A 27,941-nucleotide genomic window follows, 5' to 3' on the forward strand; every position below is an offset into this window, starting at 1 on the left:
CATCGAACATTTTTGGAACATAATCGAGAGGTCAGTTCGTGTACAAAATCATGCACCGGCGGCACTTTCACAATTGTGGACGGCTATAGAGGAAGCTCGGCTCAATATTTCTGCAGGGAACTTCCAACGACTTTTCGAGTCTATGCCACGTTGCGTTGCTGCACTGCTCTAGGCTAAAGGAGGTCTGAATCGTATTAGGTGGTATCCCATGTCTTTCGTCACCTCACTGTAATGAGGTTCAAATGGCCCTGAGCATTATGGGACTTAGCTTCTGAGGTCATCAGTCCCCTAGAACTTAGAACTACTTAAACCCAACTAACTTACGGACATCACACACATCCATGCCCGAGGCAGGCTTCGAACCTGCGACCGTAGCGGTCGCGCAGTTCCAGGCTGTAGCGCCTAGAACCACTCGGCCACCCCGGCTGTAATGAGGTATTGCGTTTATCAACTATCATGATGGAAGTTATACACTTTTAATTAGAGCAATCTGTTGGTTTCCCTCCAATATGTGTGATACATACTGGACTGGTGCTCGTGATGTAACACTTTCCATTCTCGTTAGTATATTTTGAGGAATAATAGAACGATTTGTTCACGATAAATGTTTTCCTTTCATTGTTTTTACAAAAAGTTAAAACTCGCGGCGGACGAGTGTGGGGCGTGAGTAGGGCCCGCGGCTGGAGCGGTCGCCCCCGCGCTCTATTTGCGTCTGCCGGGCGTCGCGCCAGCCGCCGGCGCGGCCTGTGTAACAGTACCGGCGCTGCAGCGCGTCTTCCGCGCCGGCCGGCCGGCCGGCCGCCCGTTGCATAATGTCAGCGGCCCCTCCAGGGCCGACGCCAAGAACTGCCCGACGCCGCCGCCGACGCCGCCTCCTCGCCGTAGCTACAGTTTTCTGGACCGCGGCTGACAGCGCAACAAGCCTAACGGACACACAGGCCACTGCGGCTCCGCAGACAGCTAAAAATGTCTTGTCCTCGACACAGCCGATGCGAAGACAATACCGTCACGGACAGGTAAGTGCCGTAGCACGTGTCACCACGACGGTCGGATAGTAAGACGGTTACAGTGGCCAGAATCCCGCGTTCGCCTTCCAGTGGTGGGAGCCGGTGAGGGAGCTTCGTACTGTCGTTCGATTCCACTAACAGAGGTGGTTCGTTCGCCGTGGCCTGTCAACGACCGTAATCACTGGTATCTACACGGGGTATCGAACCCAGGAAAGTTCCATGCGGAGCTCTGCCGTTTCAACTTAGCAAACATGAACAAACGAAAGCGCTCACATACAGTCAGTCGGGATAGCTTCGTGCCACTTTTTACCATTTTTTGGCAATACCGGACACGAAATAGGTTGCACATCACATGGGGAAGCGAAAACATACACTATGCCCTATTAGAGTAAAAATCTCTATTTTAATACTGGTACAATGTTACATTGCGACTTAGGGTAACTTTATACCAGTCTTAAAGGACATAGTAATTTTGCTATATCTAATTCTCTGGGTAAATTTAGAACGTGCCAAAAGGAAATTAGGTGTTACTAAGAAGTGAAAACAAACAGGGTTAATTCAGTACTGCAGGTACATTTTGAAACATCAAGATGTTTGTATCGACCTGTCATTGATCAACATAAATCACTGTGGCCGGGAAGCTCTCTTCACAGCCAATGAAATTAAAGCACAATCACAACAGCTTTTAGAGCCACAGTACGACAGCTCTTAGTATGGTGTTGCATTTATCTCCCATCGTGATAGAAGTCACAAGACTTTTAATGAGAGCAAGCAGTTTTTGTCTGATACATATCGTTGCTTCATGGTTTAACGATTTCGATTTCCGTTACTATTCACTGAGACCTCATAAGAAAATGGAAAGAAAACCGAAATACTAAATTCAAATCAAAGAAGTAATAAAACTGTTACTTTAGCACGAAATCATGCAAGGTGGTGGAGTAGAAGCCACTTGAAACAAAAGTAGTATGTGGTACAAATATACCCCACTAGCAAGAAAGTTACTCTGATTGACTGTATTGCAGCACAGAGGTATCGGCTCTGTTTTCAACGTACCTACAGCGCATTTTAAGTTCTGCGAAACAGAAAAGAGTAGATAAATACGTAGTGGCATCTTCACATTGTTAATAATTGGTACGATGATCAAACGCAGACGTACAACTTTTTCTTTCTTTCAAAAAACTGACTTTCGGAACGCGCCCACACAGCCATCTTAAAGAGTGGAAGATACAACTGCGTTTCGATGATTCGGAACATTCCTTTGGCCAGGCAAAAGACGTACAGTTGAGAAACACGTTATCTGCAACGTAGCAGCAAGAACCTCAAGCTGAAACCGCAGTGCTACTTTCGTCTGCGTTAGCAATGTAGACAGAATGTTACCATGCTCATTATGAAGCTTTAGGCTGAAATCAGTATGAGCCAAACTGAGATTATTGATACCAGAATTCGCGCCAGGATTGAGAGCAATAACACAATTTCAGTTTCGAATAATATTCACGATAGTGTTCTTTTTTTTAAAAAAAAAGTCAGTTTAAAGATTTACTTTTTAATTATGGCGCTCGTATGTCAGGAATTATACTGCACCAATACTGATCGGAAAATATTTTCAGGAACGGTGCAGACGCTCTTTGAAACGAGTGTAAGAGGGAATAAACGGATGCAGTCTTCGTGTAATTTCTGCTCGTCGCGTAAAGAATATACAAACAACAAATAAACTACCGCCATCCGTATTGGCAACAATTGGCAAAGACGAAATTCTGACTGATAACAATTATTTGGAAGAGGGTAGGATGTGAAATGGTCGCCATTCCCTACGTCTACAGCGATATGAGAGGAAATCGTTGATGGTTCGCAGTCAGGAAACCGAGGTTCGTCTCCAATTCCTCCCGAACAGAAAATTTTCAACTCCTTTGGTTGGATATATTATCGCCTTTTCCTTCCCTAATTGTTGCGCTATCTCACAATCACAGAAGAACTGTGCAATCCAAATTAGAGACAGCTTCTCTCGTACAAATCCCCATGATTAACACACCCCTAACTTCCTTTTACACATACGTTACCTGTGTGTCTTTGACATCTTATTAACCGACAGCATTCAGATATTGACAGGATTGTAATTAAATACCCCTCCCCCATCCCCCGTGTCTGCATTTTTTTCAAACATCTTTCCTCGGATGAAGCAAGATAGTTCTAGAGAGGTTGTCGCTCACTGTCACAGAAAGAAATATTGGTTCATTTCCAAATAGGAGCGACATTCTTTTTGCAATGGAAACTAGTTGACTGACGGCTAAAATATAAATATAGCCAACTTCAACATGTAATACGGGATGATACTAGCCACAGATATAAAAGTACGTTTCTGTTGTTAACTTGCCATGCACTGGTGGAACGGAGGATAAACAACACTGATTCTAACGTCACTATGATTTCGTGTCTTTCATATTATCCGAATTCCTCTGTTGCTCGTGGACAAACAAGCAGAGCAGTAGCTCTCACAATCCAGCGGAATGGAAAAGAAATCTGCTGGCGCTTATTTAAGGAATCGCCTAGCCGTTAATCTTAAGTTGTTTAGGAAAACGATGCAGCACAAGCCTCATGGTGCTGGGACCGGAATAGGAGGACGGGAATTCTGGTTACGTAGAGTGTCGTATCTAAGAATTCCCTCGTAGAGATCACATACTTCAAATATGTAATGAATTACCGTTTGTCTGGAAAAACGTACGAACACTGCAAGTAAGTTGAAGAGACTTATGTTGTAAAGACACTTCCGGACAGATTACGATTCTGTACTAGACCTGAACCCGAACCCAGGCGGCCGGCCGAAGTGGCCACGCGGTTCTAGGCGCTGCAGTCTGGAACCGCGACACCGCTACGGTCGCAGGTTCGAATCCTGCCTCGAGCATGGATGTGTGTGATGTCCTTAGGTCAGTTAGGTTTAACTAGTTCTAAGTATTAGGGGACTTATGACCTCAGAAGTTGAGTCCCATAGTGCTCAGAGCCATTTTGAACCGAACCCAAGCCCTTGCTTTTAAGGGCAATGATCTTACGGACCGCGGATCTCATGAGCGCCTCATGATCCGGTTAAAAAACTTCCATCTATCAATACCCTTCACACTGCCTTTCCTGCATACCTGAAGCCCCTAATTCGTCCGCAGCAGAAGGACGATGACGACATAATATTTGGGCCACGGACGCAAAATGGTTCAAATGGCTCTGAGCACTATGGGACTTTATATCTATGGTCATCAGTCCCCTAGAACTTAGAACTACTTAAACCTAACTAACCTAAGGACAGCACACAACACCCAGTCTTCACGAGGCAGAGAAAATCCCTGACCCCCCCGGGTACCCAGGCGTGGGAAGCGAGAACGCTACCGCACGACCACGAGCTGCGGGCCCACGGAGACAATCATGGACTCTAAATACACTCAATAGTCTCTCTCTCTCTCTCTCTCTCTCTCTCTCTCTCCTCTCTCTCTCTCTCTCTCTCTCTTTCCCCGCCCAGTACAACTCTGCAACACCTGCATCAATTTCAATCAACAGTGATTACCATCTGACATGGACCAGTACACAATTATTGTGGAAGAAGACAACCCTTATACCCTTAAGGATGAAGTGGGGGTGTGAAACTTGATGGCATGCAAAAATAATCGAAAACCGATATTAGTGTCGAGTCCAGGCTAGAGGTCAACGAAATTTTTTAAGTATATGACTCACTTTGTGGAAAAAACATACTGTTGAGGTAAGCCAATCCGGAACACCCTTAAGGATGAAATAATCATGCAACACGCTGTAATCAGATGGCAATATAACATCGCATCAGAGGATAGTATATGGATGGTGGTGGTTGTAATGAATTCAATTTATGGGGATCCCACCTCACAAGGAAAACCCACGTTCCTTAGGATTTTTTGTGAAACATGAGCAGTTTCTAAATTCGTACTTGGCGCATATTGCTCACACAAGGCCACACACGGCCTGGAATGTTCATTTCATTGCAATGGCTCCTTGCTTAAAATATTCAGTCTAGTGTCTTCTATCATCTACAGGTCTGGGCACCTTGCTTTATAGATTGCACGAAAAGAAATCTGGTGACTATTCATACTTTAACGTGATGCGTGAAATACTAAGTTTTGCTTTTATTCAAAAATAATTGGCTAATATGATTTTATTTAGAACTTACGAATGAAAACACAACGATGCATGTTCTGCAACATTAATTAATGTTAAAACTTCCTGGCAGATTAAAACTGAGAGCTGGACAGGACATGGGTTCGAGTCCCGCTCCGGCACAGTTTTAATCTGCCAGGAACTGTGCATCAGAGCACACTCCGATGGAGAGTGAAAATTCATTCTGGAACTTGCTTACCTTGTTTATTGTTAACAAGGCGATCATGAGACATATCCATCTTAATGGCTTTCATTCATCGATTGTTTTATTTAGTAACTATGAAACTTTTCAAGTAAGCAGCGAGCGGACGAAAATATGGCAGTGAACTTTACACCGAAATATTTGTTACTGTAAAATATTTAAAACCTACTCATAAACGAGAAATCAAGTCGATAAGTAATTCGTGATAAGGAATAGGGACGTACCTATCAAGTGAAACAGGAATTTTTATTTATTTATTGATACACCTTCCACAACCGCCCTTATAATCTATCGAGCTTGGTGCTTCAACATTCACTACGTTGCTGAGGTGACTAAAACGACTTTTAACGTTTTCGTTTCGTAACTTCAAAAAATTCTAGCTCTGACTGCAATATGACTTTTATTTATGTTTAGGGTGCGTTTCGTCTTTTATTTTAAAGGTACCTTCAACATTACGATTTATTCGTTCGTCTTGCCAAAATCTGTTTTCCCTCTCGTGTGGCTATAGGTCAGAAGGCACAATTACAGCACATTTATGTGCCGATTTTACTTTAAGTCTGGAAGGTAAATAAATACTATATTGCGACAAGGGGAAGCGTGTAGTTATAAAACGAATATTTATATACTTGCTGCAGAAAATGACCATACAAACGAAACTTGATCTTTAACATGATTTGGCTTTACTTACACTTCTCTAAACTGATGAGCCAAAGTGGTATGACCACTGCCTGCCGCGAGGTTGCATGCTGCCGGATGGCGCTGAGGGCACGTTACGCGGTAAGAGAAGTATATGAGTGGAGCAGAGACAAATGGGGAATCATTCTAGCGACAATAAGTGGTGCAAATGTGAAAATCCGCCAATTTAAGCGACTCTGACAAAAGACAGATTTTTGTGGCCCAGTGCCTGGGAGCGAGCATCTCGGAAACGGCGAAGCTGGTCGGTTGTTCGCATGCTACTGTCGTCAGCATCTGTGGAAAGTGGTTGAAGAATGCTGAAACCACCAGTAGGCGACAAGAAGTTGGACGTCCATACCTCATCACACAACATAGGGATCGGAGGTCTGGCCGCCCTCTAAAGCAGGATAGGCGACGATCTGTGGGAGACATGGCGATAGAGTACAGTGCTGGCGCAGGCACACCGTTCCGTGTTGAACATGGTGTTCTGCAATAGAGGACCCCTCTATGAGTTCTCACATTGATCCGACAACATCGTCAGTTATGATTACAGTGGGTACGGGATCAGTGGGTCGAATTAAGTCGGATGATGCTGAGGGAATTAGATTACGAAATGAGACACTTAAAGTAGTAAAGGAGTTTTGCTATTTGGGGAGCAAAATAACTGATGATGGTCGAAGTAGAGAGGATATAAAATGTAGACTGGAAATGGCAGGAAAGCGTTTCTGAAGAAGAGAAATTTCTCAACATCGAGTATAGATTTAAGTGTCAGGAAGTCGTTTCTGAAAGTATTAGTATGGAGTGTAGCCATATATGGAAGTGAAACATGGACGATAAATAGTTTAGACAAGAAGAGAATAGAAGCTTTCGAAATGTGGTGCTACAGAAGAATGCTGAAGATTAGATGGGTAGATCACATAACTAATGAGGAGGTATTGAATAGAATTGGGGAGAAGAGGAGCTTGTGGCACAACTTGACTAGAAGAAGGGATCGGTTGGTAGGACATGTTCTGAGACATCGAGGGATCACCAATTTAGTATTGGAGGGCAGCGTGGAGAGTAAAAATCGTAGAGGGAGACCAAGAGATGAATACACTAAGCAGATTCAGAAGGATGTAGGCTACAGTAGGTACTGGGAGATGAAGAAGCTTGCACAGGATAGAGTAGCATGGAGAGCTGCATCAAACCAGTGTCTGGACTGAAGACCACAACAACAACAACAACAACAACAACGGGATCATCGACATTACACTGGATCAATGGAATCATGTCGCCTGGTCGGATGAATCCTGTTTATTGTTAAACTAGGTCCATGGTCGTGTCATGATACGCTATCATTCACCTTGGCTTCCAAGGCACCTGCAGCAGTAATCGAAAGCACCATGTCAGCTGTGGACTGTATGAACATTATCAGTGACCGTCTGTAACCCCTTACACTTGATGTATTCCCCAACAGCGACGTCATCTTCCAGCAGAATAACTGTGCGTTTCACAAGGCAAGAATCATGCTGCAATGGTTTGAGCAGCACGGTAGTGAAGTCACGTTGATGTCTTGGTCATCAAATTCGGTGTATCTGAATCCAACGAAAGCCAACTGGGACGGCGCCAGCTCCGCGCCCACAAACTAACCGACCATAAATTATGAGATTATCTGTGCGTAGGCGTCTGGTGCCGCAAACCTCTGGAAGCCTATCGAGTACTTGCCGTGGGGCACGCAGAATCACTGTTGAATTGCGTTCCGGATGTGACCGACACGGTTTAAGTAAGTGGTCTTAATGTTTTGGCTCATCTGTGTAAAAGAACGTTATACCTATTTACTGGGTATTAGGGAGATCGATCGCTGTTTTCCCTTTCGTGAGTTGCAGGCAGGATCGGTTATCGTCTCATCACGCAGGTGCTTTAGAGTCAATGTCAAGACAGTCCAGTACTAGTAACGTGGCGGCACGAGTAGGTGAAGAAGTGAAAGAAATCTACATGTATTCTCCGCAAGCTAATGTAGAGCGCATCGTACCAATCTTATCGATTTCCTTTCCTATTCCATTCGCGTATTGAGCGAGGGGAAATGACCAACTATATACCACTGTAGGTGCCCTAACATCTTATATCTTACTCTAATGATCCCACAGCCAGATATTTGCACAGTCTACTTCGAATACAGATTCTCTAAATTTACCAATAAGGGTTTCGTGAGATCTATGTCATCTTTCTTCCAACGATTTCCACTTAAATTCCCAGAGCATTTCTGCTACACTTCTGTATGGGCTTTACTGATCTGTTCCAATTCTAACACTGACGGGGATGAAGCATCGTGCCACACACTCCACGAGACGCCATCCTAATCAACAACTGCTCCACTGCCGCCCACAACTTGCGGAAATTGATGAAAACTATGTCCAAGGACCTCGGGGAAGATCAGTTTGGATTCCGTAGAAATGTTGGAACACGTGAGGCAATACTAACCTTACGACTTATCTTAGAAGAAAGATTAAGAAAAGGCAAACCTACGTTTCTAGCATTTGTAGACTTAGAGAAAGCTTTTGACAACGTTAACTGGAATACTCTCTTTCAAATTCTGAAGGTGGCAGGGGTAAAATACAGGGAGCGAAAGGCTATTTACAATTTGTACAGAAACCAGATGGCAGTTATAAGAGTCGAGGGGCATGAAAGGGAAGCAGTGGTTGGGAAAGGAGTGAGACAGGGTTGTAGCCTCTCCCCGATGTTATTCAATCTGTATATTGAGCAAGCAGTAAAGGAAACAAAAGAAAAATTCGAAGTAGGTATTAAAATCCATGGAGAAGAAATAAAAACTTTGAGGTTCGCCGATGACATTGTAATTCTGTCAGAGACAGCAAAGGACTTGGAAGAGCAGTTGAACGGAATGGACAGTGTCTTGAAAGGAGGATATAAGATGAACATCAACAAAAGCAAAACGAGGATAATGGAATGTAGTCAAATTAAATCGGGTGATGCTGAGGGGATTAGATTAGGAAATGAGACACTTAAAGTAGTAAAGGAGTTTTGCTATTTAGGGAGTAAAATAACTGATGATGGTCGAAGTAGAGAGGATATAAAATGTAGACTGGCAATGGCAAGGAAATCGTTTCTGAAGAAGAGAAATTTGTTAACATCGAGTATAGATTTAAGTGTCAGGATGTCGTTTCTGAAAGTATTTGTATGGAGCGTAGCCGTGTATGGAAGTGAAACATGGACGATAACCAGTTTGGACAAGAAGAGAATAGAAGCTTTCGAAATGTGGTGCTACAGAAGAATGCTGAAGATAAGGTGGGTAGATCACGTAACTAATGAGGAGGTATTGAATAGAATTGGGGAGAAGAGAAGTTTGTGGCACAACTTGACTAGAAGAAGGGATCGGTTGGTAGGACATGTTTTGAGGCATCAAGGGATCACAAATTTAGCATTGGAGGGCAGCGTGGAGGGTAAAAATCGTAGAGGGAGACCAAGAGATCAATACACTAAGCAGATTCAGAAGGATGTACGTTGCAGTAGGTACTGGGAGATGAAGAAGCTTGCACAGGATAGAGTAGCATGGAGAGCTGCATCAAACCAGTCTCAGGACTGAAGACCACAACAACAACAACATGTCCAAGGCGCATACGTGTCGGTTGATGACGTCGCAGATACGCCGAATTGGAATGAAGTGAGATGGCATGAGAGGCGACACCATCACCCTCAAATCTGAGGAGCGTTCTGACATTTCGGGAGAGCATGTATTGTCTTGGTGAGGGTACATGTTGCACGCGAATAAACACGAGCAACGGCCAATAGCTTTCCGTATCGTTCGCAATTGAGACCCTATGGAAGGTCTCTCAAAGGCACCATTTAATCAATCCCACATGAACATCACCATCACTAGAATACCTTCACTGTCCGCCAGAATGGCGCACTGTTGAGAAGTGATGTCCACCGCCTCATTTTGTTTTCGACGAACCAACGAGTTCCCATACTCTTAATCCCAGGTGACGGTGACTTCTGAGCCCCACGGCTCTGGATGATATGACCGCCACAACGGCTGTTGATGACCGCCACGGAACTAGTGAGTGTTTGATGCAGGGCGGGTCGTCTAGCTGTTGTTACTACTCGCGATAGTCGATGGTGACCGCTGTCACTTCATCGACCCCGGAAACAGGATGTCTCATGCATCGGATGCCTGCGACCTGCTCACGATTGAAAGCGCCGAAACGGCCCACGTTGCCCTAGCTGCTGTCTCCTGCCACGTGGACGGCCACGGCAAACCCTCATCACATCACCGTCGCGCGACACACCTCTGCGCGAGGAACGCCTTCTCTCTTCAACATAGTGGATATCTCCAATTATTCTTCAGTCTCCGTTTTCAGTGGTTTTTGCTCCATACAACTGCTAAGGTGCCTCATTTGTCGAAATCGGAGGCGACACTTGCCGCTGTCCGTATCAAAACATAGCTGTTAGTCTTTCGCAACTACTCCGTTGTCAAGAATGCAATGGAAGAATCTGTGGATACTTGCTAAGGTTAACTTAAGTGAGCCGTAGAGTATGAAAAAACGACGTTCTTACTGTAATGTAAATGGTACAAGATAAATAGGCCAAAAACAATTCCTATCCTGGCTTGACATGTCTGTGTATTCGAAGTAGGGCGTGCAGATTATAAATATTGTGGACTGCAAATGTTACTGTGAATGGCTAAGCGTGCCCTGAAGAATGGTTAGGCTTACTTCCCATGAACTCCATCTTTTGTCTAGAGGGATTTTCAGCCAGTTTCGACCACCCTTACACTAACAGAGCGCATTTTGAAAAAGTCCCTGAAAAAGTCCCTATAGCACGCTGTAGAATGGTAGCGACGTCGCTAAGGCAAGCAAGTACAGGGTGATTATAAATAATGTGCACCTGGTCACAGAAGTCCAAAGTGGGCTGTAATTATCGTATGGCAGCGAAACTTGGTAGATACTCTAATACGTTAATGCGAAACGGACTTACGCTCAAAAAACTTGTTCAATTTTGGCCACCAGGTGCAGATTTGGCGCTGTGAATGCAAGAAAGACGTGTAGAAATGTCTCCATGTGTAATAGATTAGGAATACGACACGGGCAGAAAAGCTCACATAATTGAGAAAGCCATAATGTTTATTACAAACCGCTGCTTACGCAATTTGTTCAATATGAACACCGGAGACGTCGACGAGATGCTGCATCCGTAAAACGAAGTGATCAATAGTTGCTCGCAGCAGTTCCGGTGGAACCTGAGCAACGTGTTCCTGTACACAGGCTTTCGGACCAGAGAGAGCCCGAATGTGTCCTCGGTAAACGCGTTGTTTTACGAATCTCAAAGCCAAATTCACATGGATTCAGGCTCATCTGGGAAACCACTCCAGACAACAAGCCGTCGGAAGGTTGCATTAAGCCGATCTTTCACTAGACGGCCGGGAAAAGGTGTTGCCAATCTTACCTGATAACAGTGGTTTCCATACAGTTGCGCTCTTCCAAAGCGGAAATCACATGCTGTACAAGGTGGTCTCGATAACGTGCTGAAGCCACGGCTCACCTACAGGACCCCTGGGTGTATTCTTTTCAAAGAAGAACAGACCGAGAATAAAGGTGCTTGTGAATCCACATCGCAGACTCTTCGTGCTCAACACGCGGTTCAACAGTACCCCGACTTCGCAGTTCTGTGTATTCGATGCAGCCTGTAGTGTAAAATGTGCCTCTTCACACCATACAACATTGTCCGGCCACATGTCATCAACTTCGATCCGCGCCCGCAACCGTAGTGTACGTTCAGGAACTTTGGCACAGATCGTGAGGTTTCAGCTGCTGCACAGTCTGGATCTTGTACGGGTACCAGTGCAAAACTTTCCGCACTGTTCACCACGGGATGGACAATTCTCGTGACACTGCTCGAGCACTAGCAGTACCTGGGGCGCGTGCTGCACAGTCAGTACCAGCAACAGCAACCTCGTCAATAACTTCCACCGGGATAGGACGTCTTCCTGTTCCAGTTGCCACACCAAACTCACCCGTGTATCGAATATCGTTATCACCTCCTTTAAACTACACTCCTGGAAATGGAAAAAAGAACACATTGACACCGGTGTGTCAGACCCACCATACTTGCTCCGGACACTGCGAGAGGGGTGTACATGCAATGATCACACGCACGGCACAGCGGACACACCAGGAACCGCGGTGTTGGCCGTCGAATGGCGCTAGCTGCGCAGCATTTGTGCACCGCCGCCGTCAGTGTCAGCCAGTTTGCCGTGGCATACGGAGCTCGATCGCAGTCTTTAACACTGGTAGCATGCCGCGACAGCGTGGACGTGAACCGTATGTGCAGTTGACGGACTTTGAGCGAGGGCGCATAGTGGGCATGCGGGAGGCCGGGTGGACGTACCGCCGAATTGCTCAACACGTGGGGCGTGAGGTCTCCACCGTACATCGATGTTGTCGCCAGTGGTCGGCGGAAGGTGCACGTGCCCGTCGACCTGGGACCGGACCGCAGCGACGCACGGATGCACGCCAAGACCGTAGGATCCTACGCAGTGCCGTAGGGGACCGCACCGCCACTTCCCAGCAAATTAGGGACACTGTTGCTCCTGGGGTATCGGCGAGGACCATTCGCAACCGTCTCCATGAAGCTGGGCTACGGTCCCGCACACCGTTAGGCCGTCTTCCGCTCACGCCCCAACATCGTGCAGCCCGCCTCCAGTGGTGTCGCGACAGGCGTGAATGGAGGGACGAATGGAGACGTGTCGTCTTCAGCGATGAGAGTCGCTTCTGCCTTGGTGCCAATGATGGTCGTATGCGTGTTTGGCGCCGTGCAGGTGAGCGCCACAATCAGGACTGCATACGACCGAGGCACACAGGGCCAACACCCGGCATCATGGTGTGGGGAGCGATCTCCTACACTGGCCGTACACCACTGGTGATCGTCGAGGGGACACTGAATAGTGCACGGTACATCCAAACCGTCATCGAACCCATCGTTCTACCATTCCTAGACCGGCAAGGGAACTTGCTGTTCCAACAGGACAATGCACGTCCGCATGTATCCCGTGCCACCCAACGTGCTCTAGAAGGTGTAAGTCAACTACCCTGGCCAGCAAGATCTCCGGATCTGTCCCCCATTGAGCATGTTTGGGACTGGATGAAGCGTCGTCTCACGCGGTCTGCACGTCCAGCACGAACGCTGGTCCAACTGAGGCGCCAGGTGGAAATGGCATGGCAAGCCGTTCCACAGGACTACATCCAGCATCTCTACGATCGTCTCCATGGGAGAATAGCAGCCTGCATTGCTGCGAAAGGTGGATATACACTGTACTAGTGCCGACATTGTGCATGCTCTGTTGCCTGTGTCTATGTGCCTGTGGTTCTGTCAGTGTGATCATGTGATGTATCTGACCCCAGGAATGTGTCAATAAAGTTTCCCCTTCCTGGGACAATGAATTCACGGTGTTCTTATTTCAATTTCCAGGAGTGTATATACGAACACACATATTTTACGATTTAGTGTCTACTCGCAAGTCGTAATAGGTTCCAACAGGATTGCTACCTGAAACTATGGTGAATCGGGTGACAACGAACAAGCAGCTGCAGTATAAAACAGCGCTTAGTTTTAATGCTGGGTTCATATTTAGAACGCACGTTAACGAAACTTCTGTCACTTTGTAACCGTATAACTAGCAACGAAACGCTAATAACATGTAATATGAGAGATGTGATAAAAAAATGTCATGTAGGAAAGTTTTTGGATAAAATTAATACAGGAGAGCAAACACTGAGGTCATCGGTTCCTTCGGATTAGGGAAGGAAGTTGGCCGTGTCCTTTCAAAGAAACCATCCCAGCATTTGCCGGAAGCGATTTAGGGAAATCACGGGAAACCTAAATCAGGATGGCTGGACGCGGGTTTGAGCCATCGACGTCCCGAGTGCGCGTCCAGTGTGCTAACGACTGTGCCACATCATTCGGTCCGGATGGCATACTGTCATACACTGTACAGCGCTGTAATTGCATCTGGTGGCCAAAACGGGAACTGATTTTTTTCAAGCGTAAATTAGTTCCGCATCAATCAGGTTTCGCTGACCTACAATAATTACTGCCCACACTGGACCGCTGTGGGTAGCTACACTTCAATATTATAACCACCTGATATTTAGCCGCCATGGGGAATAGAAGTACTGCCGTAAAGTATCGGATAAAAATAGAGTATGTACCGACATGGTAGAACAAAACGAGAACCACGGCGTGAGGGCATGCGGCACTATGGACAGTGATTCTTCCGTTTCCATGTGTACCTTAACCTAGCAGAACCAGAGAGTAGGTTATACGACCAATGCGGGACTTATTTCTTTCACTGTACTCATCCACAGCAACACAAATAGAATAGTGTACAGCGCTGCATTGGATATGGCACAAACGCACAGCTGACATACTACCGACGACAAAACGGGGAGCCTAAACTGATATTTTGGCTGATGACAACAACCGCCAAACTAAGTGAAGTGTACGCATTCCAACTAACGACAAGACAAGTATTATTCTACCGACAATTGCCGAGTCGGTCCGCATTCAACACGAATGAAATGTACTGAAAAAGGAGTTCCACTCGTAAAATAAATTTGTGGGAAATGATTTGGATGAAAGACAACTTGGTACATACGCTATCTAATCAAAGATAGTATGTATCAAGTTGTCTGAGCACCTATTCGTGGTCATTAATATGAGCATGTGCACTGTCTTTATGACGGTTTGTGCTCTGCTGGGACGCATTCATTGACGTGTCTAAATGTCTGTGGAGGAATGGTAGCCCATTCTTCTTCAAGAGTCGAAACCGAAGGTAGTGACGTTGCACGCTGGGGTCTGGAGAAAAGTCGACGTTCCAGCTCATCCCCAAGGTGGACTCAGATCGGGACTCTGGGCAGGCCGGATCATTTCTGGAATCTTGTTGTCCACAGACCATTGCAGCACTCATGCTGCTTTATGACAGTGTGCATTGTCATGCTGGTAGGAACAATGATCGTCACCGACCTGTACCTCTGCTGAACACAGTACACAATGCTCTAAAACATGTTTATATCTTTCTGCATTTAGAGTTCTCGTAAACAGAATAAGGGTAACACAGCTGAATTGCTTGAAACATCCTCATATCCTAGCACCAGATGGCAGGTAACGTTCTCCAGACATTCGCCAGACACAGGACATGGAGTGATTAATCTCTCCACATCACTCGTTTCCAGCCATCCTTTATCCAGTGAAGTCGCTCTTTACACCAACTCTAGCGTCGCTTATCGCACACTTCAGAAATGCGAGGCTTATGAGGAGCTGTGCCTCATTCCTTTTAACTCCCTACACACAGTCGTTACGCTAGCGGTAGCGCTTTGGAAATCACGAGTGATTCCTCCCTCTGATCTCAAGCGACTTTTTACGGTCACCCTCGGCAATGTTGGACGGCCCCCGTCCGTCAGTACATGAGGTCTGTCTGGTCTTGATGTAGCTGTCTTTGTTCCTTCGCGTTCCCGCTTCACGTGAACTGCCGCTTGCAAGATCCCCTCGCTCCTAAACTGATACTGTTATTACTCAGCTTAGCCGCGAGTCCGTAGAGGGTGGTATATGTGACGTACAGTATAACTGGTCAGCATTTCCACCCGGAATTTGCGAGTGTAAGTCGGTCCTTCCTTGATCCGCCTTGGTGGGTCGTGTCGTCGGATTTCCTCCCACCTGTGCGCGGTGCAGCTCTTGTAAATGTCGTCCCGTGCAGGTTCTTCATTCGCGCATTGGATGTCTCTGGCGGTGGAAGCTAATTATCTGAAGCTGCTGTCGATCAACTTTGATCTATCTGTTTACTCGAAATTAACATTCAGTATGCCGTAATATCACTTTTATTCCTATTAGATCAATAATGAAACACTCATGTCACAAACTACTCGTAACCGAGAGCATGGCTACCATCGAACAAGACAGGAAGAGCTCTTAACGCCGACTGCAGACTATGGCGCGCAGTCTGTATCTCTTACTAGTTTCGTCACAGTTCGTGGATTTCCGATCAAATTCGTACTTACTAAGACATGCATTTGTTAATGAACGGGTGTGAATTTTAACGAGGCAAAATTATGATAAATAGTTTTCAACATCCAGAGGCTCCTCCTACTACTCATGTTGTCATAAATGACTTTAATTATTAAATATAAATAAAGAAAATCGGTGACTTTGGCGCCAAGATGGCGGTACTTCCCGTCATGTACATTTCCCAGGCTGACGCTTGTTGCTACGGTCCAGAGCCGAGCCCCACCCCACTACGCGCGGCATATGGCCGCTTCGTCACCTAGCCAGCCAGCGAGGGAAATGCTCTCCGACTCATGGCCGGCTACGGACTACAGCACTTCCTAACTATCGCGAACACATCAATAAGAGACAATAATTTATTAAAACTGGTAAAAACGTCTTCCTCACGTAAGAGGTACCTTACACGCTGTTGGATTTGTTACTCAGGCGACATCCAGTCAGTAGCCCAAGTTGCAAGTCACTCAGCTCTCTTGACCGACCCATACCTTTGTTTGTGCTTCTCTGCAAACAACACAATTCTCTCCGCCTCCCTTTATACCGGCGGATCCGTCTCTCATAACATCTAGTGGTCAATTTCGCTCTATACCGACGTGTCTGGACGCTTTTAATCAGATAGTGCGCTTTCAAGATTCTTGGAAAATGGATAATGTGAGAAGGCATGATGAACCGAAATTTCATTTTATGCAATGTATCAGCAACGTAGAAGTTTGACAGTTCAGCAGCTATGCCGGTATCTCTCAGTCTGCCTCCAACACTACTTTTTCTCAATTATAATTAATGTCTCTTACGTTAATCTACCTGCGCACGTTATCTTCTGCAGCAGCCTACGGGAAGGTTCGTTTTACGTATATGTTATAAGGTTTTCAACTTCATTGGTGCCATCTTACTATTTTTGCGTTAATCTTTTCATCCCTCTTTTACTTAACACAGCCAGCATTCTCAATAATCGCTTACATATTTGAATCTTTGTCCGCGCATACAACTTTTCCTTTGCGCGATAACTATTGCCTTAGCACAGGTCCGGCTAGCGTTTTCTCCTGCACAGTTCTTGTTCAAAGTCTTCGTTTCGTACAGCATTGCCTAGTTACCTACGTATTTCCTTCTTATTAAGCTTACCAACTATGGATATTCTAGGGCACCGTGATCGTACATTAGTTGAAGATAAATACGGATAACTGCAACTAGTAACTTCTGAAATATTTCTTTATTTCTATTAGCTAGTTTTCGACCGTTTTCAGGATCCTTTTACGGTATTAATAGCAACACCAGTACTGCCAATACCGCCGCTACAAACATGAATATGTAACTTGTGCAGCGTCACATATGAAGCAGACCATTAAAAGGCTCAAAAACTAGAAAATGGAACTAAACAAGTATTTCTTAAGTGGATGGTCGCAGTTACATGTATACATATAGTATGAACATGAAACTAACAAACTGCAATGACGGCTTCCTGAATGGAAATGGAGGAAAAAGTACTGCAGAAACCACATAAGCTGCATATTCCCAAGAAGCCCAGGCAGAATATTCCATAGGAAGTCCAGGTACGTTCCTCCGTTGAGGCGTTGTGGAGTAATAACCAGTCCAAACATGTGCTCGCCAAGAATCCCTCTCCACACACTGATGCTGAATAGATGCTGATGAGACGCCTCGACCGTTCCCCGAGGATTATCTGTAGCCCACAGACTACGATGGAAATGGAAATGAGCGTTTGGCGACATTGGCCGGGAGGCCCCTTGCGGAGCAGGTCCGGCCGCCTTGGTGCAGGTCTTGTTACATTCGACGCCCAATCGCGCCGGATGGGGAGAAAATCCCCGACCCAGCCGGGAATCGAACCCGGGCCCCTTAGGACGGCAGTCCGTCACGCTGACCATTCAGCTATCGAGGCGGACACAGACTACGATTATGCAGATTGATCATGCCAGTTTTGGCGAAAGTTGTTTCGGCGGTAAAGAGTACTGATGACAAAAATCCTTTAATTTTGATAGTCTGGTGCAAAAACCATCGACAAAATACTTCCCTTAGAGGGAAATCCGCTGCTGATAATTCTTGCACTCGTTGCAGATGATAGGGATAGTTGCGGTTGTCGTGCAGGATACACACAATCGTATTGTGGCTTACACCGTGTTGGCAGGCCACTAAACGGAGTTTGTACTAGGGTTCGTCTCAGTATCCTGAAGAACTCATCCTTCAAATCAGGGGTGCACACAGACCGTCGCCTGTCTGCACTTTCGTCTGTGTGAAAGGACCCACGATCACACACAAACGCCCAAATATAAAACTGGCTTGAAATGTTGTGTGATGTGGTTGATGTCTGTGAGGATACTTGTTTTGGTGCAGCCTTGATGCCCCTCGACGGTTTCCATCTGCTTGGTCATACACAAACACCATCTCGACTTGTTCCCGCATGAACACCTACCGGACCATTCTGCTGCTTACAGTACGCCACGTCAGTCACACAGCGTGCAGCAGACATGGGTCACACGGCACGTGGTCACAGGAACTTCCATTCGTTAGCGCCATCTACTGCAGCAGCGATGCGTTTCCGGATACACATTCACAGAACCTTTTTTCCTCCATTTCCAGTTAGGAAACTGTACCTGCAGTTTGTCTGTTACATTAATGGCCACCCTGTATTCAATTAATTCCTTACGTAGCGCAAATTACAAAAGCTTTGAATTTCCTCTTCTATGGTTTTACCCATTGCGCATATTTCACTGCCCTCCGTTACTGTGCATGAAAAGTGCAGTTCAAAAATGTTCAAATGTGTGTGAAATCTTATAGGACTTAACTGCTAAGGTCATCAGTCCCGAAGTTTACATACTACTTAACTTAAATTATCCTAAGGACAAACACACACAGGTGCCTGTGTGTCCACCACGAGACGGAGAGCCGCCACGCCCTTTCGCGGAGCGTGCGAGGCGCTGGCAGTGGCGCTTGTGCGGAACGGGGGCGAGGCGTCGGGAATTTCCGAGAAGCGGCCGTGTGGCCTGCAGACGGGCGTACGTGGGCCGCCGCCGACGGCGCGCCGCCAAAATAGAAGGGCGGCCACCGCCGCCCGCCGCTGACCACGCGCAGCTGCCTGCCTCCTCAGAGGCCGGCCGCTGGGCTATCGATACGGGTTTTCGTGAGTCTCAGTCAGCAGCAATTCTTCTGTTCTGTGCCATTCTCATCATCTCTGGATACATCGCTTGTACAAAATAATTGGAACACACTGCTCTAAACACCGTACTTCCGCAGCTCATCTAATAAGTATCAGGCCCAGTCAGTTCTAATTATCACCTCGAAAAAATTAAGTTACGTAATCAATTTTTTGTTTGCAGCTACATGTCTGCAGTGCTGGCTCACACCGAAAGCCCCGCCACAGAGTAACGTGTGGCCCCGCGCTATAGTACTGTACCACGCCCCCTGGGCGCGCCACAACACAATGATGCAGCCCATTGAAACATGAGATGGGCTGCGAGGGTTTGTTTTGGCTCCGCTAGCGGCGTGCTACGGTACTATTGTCCGCGTATTTCATTGTGTACCAGGACTACAGGCGTGTACCTGTAAACCACAAATTTATTACACACCTTCAATTTTTTCGAGATGATAATTACAATTTTATGACTACCCGTAGTAGTGCGCTGACACTATTTTCTGTTTTCCCTTCACACTGCAACATCTCTACGAGTGACCTTTGAGCTGCCAGTACGTCTGTGATCTTTGTGGTGTTGGTTCAACCTAGAGCCGTGCCAGACCTTACAGATTTTCAACGAGGTTTCCTGTAGATCTCATGGTCACAAGGAATAAAGGAAAGCTAGGGCAGGCGCTGTTCGCATGTTCCAAGAGGACAGTTAGCCTACTCATACAGTGGAAACAAGCCACTAATTGTTTAACGAGCACGATGACCAAATTCTGGTCTCCCTGGCGTTCACACTGCTTGAATTTGACGTCTACCGTCAGCCCTGGAAAAATAAACCACACTGATGAGCCAGCCGGCCGATGTGGCCGAGCGGTTCTAGGCGCTTCAGTCTGGAACCGCGCGACCGCTACGGTCGCAGGTTCGAATCCTGCCTCGGGCATGGATGTGTGTGACGTCCTTAGGTTAGTTAGGTTTAAGTAGTTCTAAGTTCTAGGGGACTGATGACCTAAGATGTTGAGTCCCATAGTGCTCAGAGCCATTTGAATCATTTTGATGAGCCAAGACATTGCGGCCACTGCCCATCGCGAGCCAAAACGCCACCTGGTGGCGTTGCAGACACGTGACGCGAGCAGGAAAGTACAGCAGGTGCCTCACCTAAGAGTCGTCATGCGCATTTTCTGTCGATTTTCGGAAGTTTATCTGTAGTTTCATTTTCGCAGTATGTAGCAGGAGTCAGCCAAAACAAATACTGCTCATCTCGTCTTTCGTGCGATGTCAGTGCAGACGGAAAGGGTAACTTTGTTTTCCGTTACAAACAAAATGATTTTTAAAGCGGAAGTTAACATGCTTTCACTTTTCCCTGTACGTTTCACTTACAATTTAACTGGTGTATGAGGATGTCTGCTCTTTATCATTGGTTACACAAAAAACTTCTCCGACTTATAGTTTGGGGGTAAGTCTTTCAATTTCAGAAAGGAGAGAAGGTTATAATTCAACTCTCATTTGTAATCCAGTACATTAGCGATGGAGAACGTACTCTGTTCCTGTCAAACTGGGAGCCTATTCAGAGAACTATGCTGTTATTCCCCTTAAACGATTTCGAAAACGACTGAACAAATAAATCGGGAATACCTTAAGGGGATTTGAGCTGCTATCCACCCGTGCACGGGCCCGCTGTCTATCATCGCACGAAATCACTTCGGTCACATGATTTGAAAACAACCCCTCCATTTAAAAGGAAACATCACGATCTCGAGCTCATATTCTAAGGTGAAGAAAGCACACTTGCAACATATCAGTCCCAGAAATGTATCCCGCGTGAAAATTCGTAACGTTACTCTGGTAGTACTCAGTTATGACCTCCTGAAAGTCCAGCTTTTGAACTTCGCGCACCGGCTGTTTGACGCTCCCTGCCCCACTGCAGCCGCTTAACGGCCAAGCGCCAAGTACTGCACAGCGGAGTGACAACCAGAGCCCTCCTATTCGTGGGATTTAAAGCAGAGGAAGGGAGAGGTGAACACTTACGTCCAGTGTGTCCTGAAATCTCGTTTGAGAAAAGTCACGTTGCTTTCCGCAAAATACAGTAATACGAGGAGGTGCCCTTACGAGGCCAACTGACGATTGAGAAGTAGCGGCTCCGGTCACGAAAACTGACAACGGCCGGGAGAGCGCCGTGCTGACCATATGTGCCTCCAGCGACGCCGATCGTCTGAGGATGCCATGGCGGTCGGTCCTTCCGTTGGGCCTTCCGAGGCCTATTCGAACGGACAATAGGAGTAGGTAATACGTTCAATACTCGTACTGATATTCTGCTGCTATACATATGCTTAAAAATCACAATTCATCAACCCAAGTCACTGAAAAACAAGAAATGAAGCTAATTATTTTCGATTTACAACTTAATGATGCCAGTCAGGTTTAAGAATAGCGCATCTCCTGCAAATGTACTTCACTTCATCAGCGCCCAGCTTTAGAACCCAAGAAAATGACGCACAACAGCGATGTTAATAATTAAATAGCGCTATGGTACTTCTTTAACGACACACTAATTAATTTCTTCAATGTACAATGCATTTGTGAATCGCAACATTAAAAAAATTAAAAGCAAAGAGATCGCTGGCACCAGCTACAGCATAGAAACCGCGCACTTTGACACGCCGAACATAGCGCGTTACCAGTGTCAAAATAATATTTCACAAATCTATTACGCCGCCGTACATAAACTTCGCGCTCGGGAATTGGCGGCTGCAGAGGGGCGGAGCGAGTGACAAATGGTGCGCGCGAAACTTTAAAAGCTGTACTTTCTGCAGGCCATAACTGCGTACTGTCAGAATTATAGCCCAAATTTTTTCGCGGGATCGAATTCTGAGACAGGTATCTTTTAAGTGTGCTCCTTTCTCTTCAAAATATGAGGTTAAGTTGGTGATGTTCCGTTGTTAATGATGCGGCTCCTGAAGCAGATCCGTTACAGGGAAAACTTTGGGTAATACCACGAACCGAATCCACGACCTCAACATTATGAGCAATCAGCACAACTAGCAGATCACTTCAGCCCTCTAAAATCTGCTGAAATACACTCCTGGAAATTGAAATAAGAACACCGTGAATTCATTGTCCCAGGTTGGGGAAACTTTATTGACACATTCCTGGGGTCAGATACATCACATGATCACACTGACAGAACCACAGGCACATAGACACAGGCAACAGAGCATGCACAATGTCGGCACTAGTACAGTGTATATCCACCTTTCGCAGCAATGCAGGCTGCTATTCTCCCATAGAGACGATCGTAGAGATGCTGGATGTAGTCCTGTGGAACGGCTTGCCATGCCATTTCCACCTGGCGCCTCAGTTGGACCAGCGTTCGTGCTGGACGTGCAGACCGCGTGAGACGACGCTTCATCCAGTCCCAAACATGCTCAATGGGGGACAGATCCGGAGATCTTGCTGGCCAGGGTAGTTGACTTACACCTTCTAGAGCACGTTGGGTGGCACGGGATACATGCGGACGTGCATTGTCCTGTTGGAACAGCAAGTTCCCTTGCCGGTCTAGGAATGGTAGAACGATGGGTTCGATGACGGTTTGGATGTACCGTGCACTATTCAGTGTCCCCTCGACGATCACCAGTGGTGTACGGCCAGTGTAGGAGATCGCTCCCCGCACCATGATGCCGGATGTTGGCCCTGTGTGCCTCGGTCGTATGCAATCCTGATTGTGGCGCTCACCTGCACGGCGCCAAACACGCATACGACCATCATTGGCACCAAGGCAGAAGCGACTCTCATCGCTGAAGACGACACGTCTCCATTCGTCCCTCCATTCACGCCTGTCGCGACACCACTGGAGGAGGGCTGCACGATGTTGGGGCGGGAGCGGAAGACGGCCTAACGGTGTGCAGGACCGTAGCCCAGCTTCATGGAGACGGTTGCGAATGGTCCTCGCCGATACCCCAGGAGCAACAGTGTCCCTAATTTGCTGGGAAGTGGCGGTGCGGTCCCCTACGGCACTGCGTAGGATCCTACGGTCTTGGCGTGCATCCGTGCGTCGCTGCGGTCCGGTCCCAGGTCGACGGGCACGTGCACCTTCCGCCGACCACTGGCGACAACATCGATGTACTGTGGAGACCTCACGCCCCACGTGTTGAGCAATTCGGCGGTACGTCCACCCGGCCTCCCGCATGCCCACTATACGCCCTCGCTCAAAGTCCGTCAACTGCACATACGGTTCACGTCCACGCTGTCGCGGCATGCTACCAGTGTTAAAGACTGCGATGGAGCTCCGTATGCCACGGCAAACTGGCTGACACTGACGGCGGCGGTGCACAAATGCTGCGCAGCTAGCGCCATTCGACGGCCAACACCGCGGTTCCTGGTGTGTCCGCTGTGCCGTGCATGTGATCATTGCTTGTACAGCCCTCTCGCAGTGTCCGGAGCAAGTATGGTGGGTCTGACACACCGGTGTCAATGTGTTCTTTTTTCCATTTCCAGGAGTGTAATTTCTAACATATGTCTGGTTTAATTAATAAATCTTCCATACTGTGTTTTTCAACACTTTGTGACCTGCACTACGGTAACATTGAAATGATACACTACACATGGTCTTACTATCACTGACAACGCTTATTTGGAGTTTTCACACTAACCTTTGCTGTACTCGATATCGCTTGGGAAAGGTACAAAACTCGTGTACTTGGGCTGCAACACTAGATCTCTATGAAAGCGGAGTTTCTCTGATAGTTAAATAAGGACACTGTGCTTACGACCATTTCCAAATAAATTAAATGTCGCTTCAACAATGATAACAATTAGTACTGGCAAGGCATCATACTGTTCACAAATGCTCACCCCTTTGTTTTGCCAGTCTTCTGATTTCCTATTTATTTAACTCATATTACTTACATTGCTGTGTTCCTGTCTTTCACTGAACATATTTGTACTTCGTTCATTCGTCGATTAATCGAGGTTTTTTTTATGTTACTCAAGGTTTCTTCGCGATTACCTTCCTTGTATACATGTTTATCTGTCCAAATTCTGTAACCGCCCTTTCTAGAGATGTCTATTCCTCTTCAACTGACACGGGGTCCCGTGTTCGATTCCCGGCGGGGTCAGGGATTTTTACCTGCCTCGAGATGACTGGGTGTTTGTGTTGTCCTCATCATTTCATCATTATTCATTAAAGTGGCGATCATCATCATCATCATCACCATCGACTGAACTGCTGACTGTGGTGTTCATTATAGCAGTACCCACAGCCGAAAACTTCAGACGCTTCATGTCATTCCTCAGTACTTCGTATCGCAATTATTTCCACATTGCTACTTTCGGACGACACTCTTAAGTTCCTGCCTACTCTTCATCATCAGTAAAATGTGATCCAAATCTACATCTGCTCCTTGGTACGTCTTAAGATCCAATATCTGATTTCGGAATCACCGCCTGACCATCATATAGTCCAGCTGAAATCTTTCCGTATGTCCAGGCCTTTCCTAAGTACATCTCTTTCTCTTGTGATTTTTGAACAGTGCATTCGTTATTGCTAGCCGAAATTTACTGCAGTACTCAGTTAGTCTGTCTGCTTTCTCACTTCTACTAGTAACCCCAAATCGTCTCGTAACTCTTTCTTCTGTTCTTTCCCCTAATACTGCTTTCCAATCCCCCATAATTATTGGCTGTCATCTATCTTTACGTTCTGAATTACCCATTCAATATCCTTGTACATTTTCTCTATCTCTCTGTCTTCTGCTTGTGACATTGGCATAAACGCCTGATAAAAGTCTTATAGAACGTCTGTTTCCAGGATCATTGGGCTGCAGTTTTGTACGAATTTAAGTTTATACGAGTCGACTGAAATCTTTTTTTAATGTAGTTCTTTGTTGGTGTTGGTAAACGCGATGTAAGTACGAAACCTGCACGCAATCCATTTGCAGTATCTTCATTTTCACACTGCTTCCCTGTTACTCTGAGACTGTCGTCACAACAGGATTACGTCCACATTGCCCCCTAAATGGGCATGAATCTCCAACAACACTACCTCTTAGTGCGTATTAAACACACAGCAGCTATTATCTTTCGCTTATATTGCAAATATTATCAAGAATGTATAAATTTGCTGCTAGGTGACGCTGCAATCAAATGCCAACACAGAAATTTCGAACTTTCGGCTTGGAGATGGGTAAAATATTATGTTTACGCGCAGTTTTGTTGGAAATACAGTATTGTAAAATCGACGAACGATATGTAACCATCCTGAATTTGTGTTCTCTATCCTTCAGAGCAATATGCTTACCGCTATATGTTCTTTAAGCCCCCTAAAATCTTCCTGGTCACAGATTCACTACATCCCAAATGCCCTACTATTTGAAGAAGCCCCCAGCGCCTGGATAGACAAAAATAAAATGTGCCGAATGAAAGCGCCGTACTAGCTGCAGCTGGAGCGTGAAATGCAGTAGCCGTTTGCAACTATTGGATTCACAGCTTCAAGAAGGCGTAAATACATTTGGGGGAGTGATGTACTGGACGACACAAACGCCATCAGCCTTAATTTTAACCCGTCATATGCAGCTGCGAGCTGTCACAGCGATTTTAATCCGCTCCACTGGCTCACATTTCTAGCGATCGAGCCTGCTTCGAATCGGAACGGCCACAGATGATATAAATACCTCCGCGACCGTGACGGTAATAAAACGGTCAACGTAAACGGCGACGGTCCGGAGCGAATGCCTGCCGAGATTTATTTGTATGTCTCAGTGCTGCCCAGACAGGACAGCCTGCAGGCCGGGCGGAACGCTGCCTAATTGAACAGCACGACCATTCAGCGCGGCGCCCCGGCGCTCTTTGTAGCGACGCGGTGTCAACACAGCAGCCCACACTGCGCCACAGTCGCAAATTGTCGGGCTATTATTGTCGCTCACCCAGTCTGCGACAACACGTTTGTCATTTCCGACTCGACAATGGGGCTACATTAGGTTCATATGTGTACCACAGTTTCACAACGGACACCACCACAGTTTCACAACGGACTCTCACGACGCGAAGTTCCACAGTTGCAGTGTTCTAATATGCACGATACAAAATGATAAAATCTGCTCTGATTATCAGCCGGGTGATTGCGTCGTCTTGTCGCAAATTTTCAATGAGTTTTGTACCAGTTATCTTCAGACCAAGTGTCGGGATATGTTTATCACTGGAATACGACGAGAAAGCTCCCAATCACGAGGCAAAATATTTCAGTGCGTAGTCGACCACGGAGTCGCTATCGCTGTTACAGTCAAGTAAGGTTCGGTCCTAAAGTCACGGCGATGTCGAAGGCGTTAGGGCTAAACAACGAAAACCGAAAATCTGGATGAAGAGAGTAGAGGTCTGAACTCCGACACTCCCGAATATGAGTGAAATGTTTCAACTACTGCACCACCCAATCGGCACGTTTGCTATTAGAATTCACAATATGATTCCGTCTTTTAATTTGCAGGTAAAATGGAAATGATCGTCTGGCGTCATTGGCCGGGAGGCCTCTCACGGGGCAGGTCCGGCCGCCTTGGTGCAGGTCTTATTACATTCGACGCCACATTGGGCGGCCTGCGCACCGGATGGGGATGAAATGATGATGTAGACAACACAACACCCAGTCCCTGAGCGGAGAAAATCCCCGACACAGCCGGAAATCCAACCCGGGCCTCTTAGGACAGCAGTCCGTCACGCTGATCATTCAGCTATCGGGTCGGACAATTTGCAGGTGAAGGACATTGCAAGACTGAGAAGACCCAGCTATTACCACTAAGCAGACCACGACCAACTGATGCAACAGTGAAGTCAGCAAAGTTTAAATCTCTGCAGATATTAACAACGAATATCCACTGCAAGAGACAATCATGACTCTACGATCAAAGTAAGTAATTTTGAAGTTAGAATTAAACAGCTACTTCATAACTATTGTATTTCCAAACGCTGTATCAAAAAGCTCCATACATATTTGGTTTACCTACCGTTTCCAGGCTCATGGTTACTCAAGACGCTGTCTTCATAAACGCACAAGTTATGTGGATCAAGAACTGTTCGCAACAAATGTGGAAACTAGCAAGAAGATCAGCCTTCTGTTTTGTTGCTAGCCCTGGCGAGAAGATCAGCCTTCTGTTTTGGTGCTAGCACGGGCGAGTCTATCTTCCAGTAAAAAATTAAATCTGCAGAAAGCGTTAGAAAATGTGAAAATGGTAACCTTACAAAGAGCAGTTTCTGAAAGCCGTCATTCGCTGATAGAACTGGTAGAAATCAATATTTACTGCAGCCATGCAACTTTAATTCGTCAATCAAAGTGGGAAAGCAACGGGCAAAGCTATTTTGAAACAGAATACTTGATAATGTACTTTCCAGAAATAATTCTGGCAACTTACCCGACCACAAAAAAGGTAAGGATGCCTTCCCCAGATAAAAGCGTCGTGTGTAGCTCAGGGATGATTCGTTGTGTGGAGGAACACCTACTCTGTTACGGCGGCAGTCTGCTAGTACATTTGAGATGATACAGCCACGTCCGTAATATGCTGTAGTACTCAGCCATTTTTATGGGTAATAAATACCAACTTTAATTACGAAAGCACAACTCAAACGAACAAATCCGATTTGGTCATGTTACAGCTTCAGCACTTTTACGATAATACTCTCCCCATCAGCAAACCGAACCTACTCGCTCCCTGTGTAAATAGCTCTACTGTTTATTTCT

The 27,941-nt window shown here is 46.3% G+C and overlaps 1 protein-coding gene and 1 long non-coding RNA gene across 7 annotated transcripts in view; one reads left to right on the plus strand and one right to left on the minus strand.

Moving 5' to 3' along the window:
* Window positions 1–27,941, minus strand: part of LOC126485748 (leupaxin) — a 506,478-nt gene that overhangs the window by 16,422 nt on the left and 462,115 nt on the right. The gene's annotated exons all lie outside the window — the stretch shown is intronic.
* On the plus strand, window positions 774–27,815 carry LOC126485830 (uncharacterized). Its single transcript, XR_007588081.1, has 3 exons — window positions 774–1,016; window positions 26,697–27,113; window positions 27,220–27,815. It is a non-coding gene; the product is annotated as an uncharacterized LOC126485830 (long non-coding RNA).

This window comes from Schistocerca serialis, chromosome 1, assembly GCF_023864345.2.
Source record: "Schistocerca serialis cubense isolate TAMUIC-IGC-003099 chromosome 1, iqSchSeri2.2, whole genome shotgun sequence".
NCBI lineage: Eukaryota > Metazoa > Arthropoda > Insecta > Orthoptera > Acrididae > Schistocerca > Schistocerca serialis.